The sequence below is a fragment of the Echinops telfairi genome, unplaced genomic scaffold (assembly GCF_000313985.2).
Source record: "Echinops telfairi isolate 266 unplaced genomic scaffold, ASM31398v2 ScPeMD7_655;HRSCAF=1070, whole genome shotgun sequence".
NCBI lineage: Eukaryota > Metazoa > Chordata > Mammalia > Afrosoricida > Tenrecidae > Echinops > Echinops telfairi.
In genome coordinates this window covers 22,949,874-22,955,371 of record NW_022104553.1, presented here as the reverse complement: position 1 = coordinate 22,955,371, position 5,498 = coordinate 22,949,874, and the positions used below count along the sequence as shown (strand labels likewise).

General features: G+C 53.2%; 1 protein-coding gene across 2 annotated transcripts in view; it reads left to right on the top strand.

Annotated features, from left to right (window-relative positions):
* Positions 1-4,492: 4,492 nt before the first annotated feature.
* EMP3 (epithelial membrane protein 3) overlaps positions 4,493-5,498 on the top strand; it is a 5,286-nt gene continuing 4,280 nt past the window's right edge. Inside the window, exon 1 of one of the 2 annotated variants that reach the window (XM_004710410.2) lies at positions 4,493-4,527. The gene's annotated coding sequence lies outside the window, so the exon portion shown is untranslated. The other variant, XM_045292971.1, reaches the window with a different exon arrangement.

Sequence of the window (5,498 nt, the reverse complement as noted above, 5' to 3'; positions counted from 1 at the left end):
GAGCCCTGGTGGTGTAGTGGTTGCCCATGGGGCTGCTAACTTTAAGGTCAGCAGTTCGAAACCACCAGCCACTTCAGAAGAATCACAAGCCTTTTTAGTCCCATCCAGAGTTACAGTCTCAGAAACCCACATGGGCAGTTCTAGCCTGTCCTATAGGGTCACCAGGAGTCTGCCTGGACTCGATGGCAGTGAACTTTTGTCCCCCACCCCACCGCTTCAGGGACCTCCTCACTTTGTACCCCCATACACCCAAGAATTGCTCCTTCCTCAAATCTTAGAAGCCCTGGCCTAGGGCAGTGGTTCTCCACCTTCCTATTGCCAGGACCCTTTCATACAGTTCCTCATGTGGTGGTGACCCCCTCCCCAACCATAAAATCATTTTCGTTGCTACTTCATCACTGCAATTTTGCTACTTTTATGAATTGTCATGTAAATATCTGATCTGCAGCATGTACTTTCATGGCTACAAATTGAACATCATGAAAGCACAGTAATTAATCACAAAAACAATATGTCATTTTAGATGACAAATCAATGACGTGTCTTGAAGCATGGTGTAGCATGGGTAACAGTCTTAACGCCAGGTACTCGTAGGTGGGCATATCTGCATGTGGACAGACCGCCTGGAGACAGATAGAGGAGCGGTGTCTCAGTTCCTATGATCATCAGAAATACGTATTTTCCAATGGTCTTAGGTGACCCCTGTGAAAGGGTCGTTCAACCCCCAAAGGGTTCACAACCAACCGGTTAGAACTACTGGCCTAGGGTCTGCCAGTACCAAATCCACTCAGGACCTATTATGCCAGGTCCCAGCTAGCACATACAAAACTTTCTGCATGCCAGACCCTACTCTAAGAACTACCCTACCGCATAGATACTCCCTTTATCCCTACCTGACAGAGGAAGACAAGGAGGCATAGAGAGCTTCTTACAAACCTGTCCAAAAGTCGCACACAGTGTTCCAGTCTGGATAAACTGATGCTGATGTTGAGTCTCTTAGCTACACATTTAGGCCTATGAACTTCCCCCACCCTCCGTTCTCCACCCTCAGGAAGCTCAGATGCCTAACACCTCTCTCTTGATCTCTCTCTCAGCTCCAGGCCACATCAGACACCCACACATGCAATCATGCAAGTCCTGGACCCAGGACTCAAGCTCCCTGGCTCACAGTTCCCTATCAGGATCCCAGACCCGTCAGCCCCCTGCCACTCACCTTGCACAGTAAATGTGTCCCCAGCAACCAACCCTTCCAAGAGACCTGAGAACCCAGTCATCACCGCCCATCATCCTGAATTGATAACCCAAGAATAGCTTAAAATGGTTAACATGACGTCCCCTGATACCAAGATCTCAAGAGGAAAGACATTGTTTTGAAAATAATGAGGGCAACATAGGTACAAATGCACTTGATACAATTGATGCGTGGATTGTTATGAGAGCTGTCAGAGCCCCCAATACGATGATCTATTCAAAAACAAGCAAGCAAGCAAACATGAAGTCCCTGGCACTACATAGATCATAGAACTCTTAGGTTTAAAGCCCTCCAACGGTGTCCCACGACACTGAGATTAAAATCCAAACTCCTTTCCTGGCCTTCAAGGGGTCTCTGATTTCTCTTCCCTCTGGTTCCCCAAGCTCCTGCCACCCTGGCCTGCCTGTCCCCCACTCTCCAACAACCCCAACTTGTGCTCTGGGAGCCTTTCCCCTAGAGAACAAGTGTCCTCTTTCTCCTCCAAACACTCCAATGACTTGGTTTGGGGGGGTCTCAGTTCAAACTGAAAGTCACCTCCTCAGGGAAGCCTCCCAGGCACGCGCTCTTGGGAGGGGCCTTCTCCTCTCCATCACTACCTTCACCGCTCTCACTTCTTGTGCCCCACCTTTGTCACCATCAGAATGTGTCCTGCCACGAGCAGTTTTCAGTTTACGATCTGTCTCCCCTCGACCAGAACACAGACACACACACACACACACACACACACACCTCCATAAAGTGACCATCTGCTCTCTTAATTTCCAACTCCGGCCTCTCTGGAGCTAGCGGCTCAATAGAGGAAGGAAGACGTGGGGTAGATGTGGTTGTCGCGTTGCTAGGTGCTCTCACATCACATCGGCCTGACTCACGGCACAACAAAAGGAAACGCTGTCTGCGCTTTCTCCATCTCACAGACGTTGCTATGCCTGAGCTCGTGCTGTAGCCACTGTGTCAATCCATCTCTTTGAAAATCTTCCTTTTTTTTTTTTTTTGGTTGACGGAGTCTCCTTGATATAGTGAAAGTTTATTGTGCCAACCTGGCCGATAAACACATGTGGGGTTCATTGAAGAGTGGAGGGATAAATGGCTGAGTGAGCCTCGCCTTTCGAGTTCTCGGGTCTCTTGCTTTGTGATGGTCGGACCAGGGTGCAGCTGACTTGGCCAGTTCCCTGCTTCAGCTGGCAAGGCTCCCTTCCTGCAACACATCCCCAAAGAGAAGCTGCATGGACCTACCCTGATGCAGCCCTGGGTGCTGGACCAGCTGCGTGGAGACCCCTGCCAACACTGAGATGCTTACACGTTCACTGATTCAGCTTTCCTCCTCAGTTGGCATCATTGTGTGTGTTTTGTGAGATGGAGGAGGACTTAGTGGATTGGTGTCAGACCTTTGAGCTAATGTTCGACTTGTGGGCTTGGGCAGCACTGGGTTGGCATGTTTTGTTGATGTGCACTTACCCTTTATATAAAACTCTCTCTTATACATATGAGTTTCTGTGGATTTGTTTCTCTAAAGTACCCAGACTAACACTTCTTTAACCAAATGTGATGGCCTTCTTCTCCAGGAAGGGGTCCCCCCGATAATGCAAAGTAAAAACCCGAACCCCACTCCATGCTGTCGTTTGAGTTTCTTAGACTGTCACTCTTGACGGAATAGAGAACCTCATATTTCTCTCCAGGAGCGGTGGGTGGTTTTGAACTGACACTCATCTGTGTACAGGAAAGAGCTTTATAGACAAGAGCAATTGGACATTGAGAAAACAGCCCAGCCCAGTCCAGATCAAGTCCCTAAGTCCGACGTGAGCCCTTATGTCCGATACCAACCTATAAAGTCCTCTTCAGACTCAAGAAACACAGGCAATGACGCCAAATGCAGGAAGATCACGGGCCAGTACGTGGGAAGTCTTGTGGGTCCAGTGTCATTGTAAGCATCTCAGCGCTGGCAGGGGTCTCCATGTGGGTCCTTCAGCTCCGAAACTCTGACTGATTCAGGGTGGCTTCATGGGGCTTCTCCAGCTCCCGGGGCATGGGCTCTATCAGCGTAGCACCAAGTGTCTTGTCAGTAGAGCGTGTCCCTCAGGGAGTCAGCCAAGAGAGAATGTGATTCCCGCCTCCAGGGAGGAAATACAGAAGTTCCCAGAATCCTACGGAGAAGGCCAGGACCACACAGAGGCCTCATTGGCTGTATCCTGATTGACAGGCTAGACTCCAGTCATTCACTCCTAATTCTCAAATGGACACCAGATGATGGAACTACCATGAGGTGGCCACATATTGATTTCTCCCTCAGAGATTTGAAGTGCCAACCTTCCGGTTAGCTATGCCACCAGGGTGCCTTCCTAAGGAGAAAGCTTTCTGGCACAGTGTTCTACTCTGTAACCCCGGGGGGTCACCTTCAGTCCCAAGAAACCAAGTGGTTTTGTGTTTGACACCGGGTTCCCACACACACACACCCGCCCCCATCATGGCACCAATTCCACCAGCCCCCCCAGCCCACTCCGAGCCTCAAGCAGGTGTTCTCCATCCCTACAAGCCCCTGCATTGGGAGTACCCATCGCCAAACCCAAACTCACTACCTCCAGTCGATTTGTGGATAGAAATAAAACTAAATCACACACACACACACACACACACACACACACACACTGAGGTTCTGAGACTGTGTTTACTGGAGAAGCCTTGTCTTTCTCCAGAGGAGCTGCAGGTGGTTTTGAACTGCGGACCTAACCATGATGCCACCAGGGCCCCTCATCGTCCCCAAGCCCCCATCCAACAGCAGGGGCTAGAGATCTGAGCGTCCCCCCCTCCCCCTCCCACCAGCCTCACTCCAACATTTCCCAGGGGAAGGAGTCCATCCCACTCCCCTTGTACACCTTGTCTCTCTGAGGGCAGAGGGTGGGGGCCAGGAGAAGGAGGAACCTGAGAGTCTAGGCCCTCCCCCTGGCCGTAGACATCAGTTGGGTGGGGCCCCAGAGGGTATATAAAAGAGTTAGTATATTTTGAGACAGAGGGAGAAGGGGAGAGAGACAGCCAGCCAGGAGGAGGCCTGGGCGGTGGAGATAGAGCAGAGAGAGAGAGAGAGAGAGAGAGAGAGAGGATCGAGCTGCAGGGAGAAGGCCAGGAGAGCCCGAGGAGGGAGCCAGCCAGCGGGGAGGAGGGAGGCGGGCAGCGAGGAGGGCGGGGGCCTCCGGGGGGTGGAAGGAGGGCGGCGAAGGGCGGGGCACCAAGGCCCGAGCGAGGAACCAGACTTCAGCGCTGACTTTTTTCCGCCGCTCCGGGTGAGTTTGCAACCCGTTAGCTCTGCTGGGATTTCTTTTGGAGTTGGTGACAGTTTAGGGAAGGGCACCCCTCCAGCCGGGTGAGTGAGCGGGGTGGGGTGGGGGGTGGAGGGTAGTGATCCTTGGAATCTCAGAAGTGATCTCTGAACACTTGGGGCGTGGAGGTGGGGAAGGCAAAGGGGAGGGGCCTGGTAGGCTTTTGAGGGTCCCAGAAGAGCCCCTCACCAGTCATCTCCCTGTAGAGAGCCTCCTGGCTGTGGGTCGCCACTCTCCCGCCCTCCCCCAGGAGGGCTCTGCCTGAGAGCACCCCAAGTGCCCAGCAGCCTCTAGGCGCCCCTATCTCCCCATTTCTGGACAATGAGGAGTCCAGAGACACCGACCCCTTGTTGGATTTCCTGCTTGTCCCCCCACCAACCACCAAAGGCTGCCCTAGGCTCACTTTTCCCACAAGCACCCAGATGTCCAGCCCGCTCCACACTGGCAGCCAGGTCGGGTGGGGACCTCGTGGGCTCAGCCCCGGGCGGTGGTTTCCCTGGTGCGATGGAGTGGGCAGGGATGCCTTTGAGTCACCAGATGAGTCACAGGGTCTCCCTCCACCTCGTCCGGCCCCCTTCCCCTTCCCAGGAGGGAGATGAGTGAGGTTAGTCAAAGAGGCAGGTCCCTGGGGAGCCCCAAACTCCTGGAGGCTGTCAACTTGAGATTGTATAGTGTGCCCCCCACCTCCCGTGTGTGCACGAATGAGTCCCTAAAGAGAAGGGTCACATGCCTAGTCCAACACCACTTGAGACCCCAAGAGTCAATCCCCTTCCAGCAGCCCCAAGCCCTGGGGAATGGAGGGGTTCCACCCTTCAGGCTTCCCCTCTCTCAGACCTGGGAGTCCCTATCCCACTCCTTCCCCAGGCTCAGGGGTCCCCAGACCCAGCCCTCAGACCCAACAGGGGTCTGGGCTCTCAGCACCTTTCTTCCTCAGA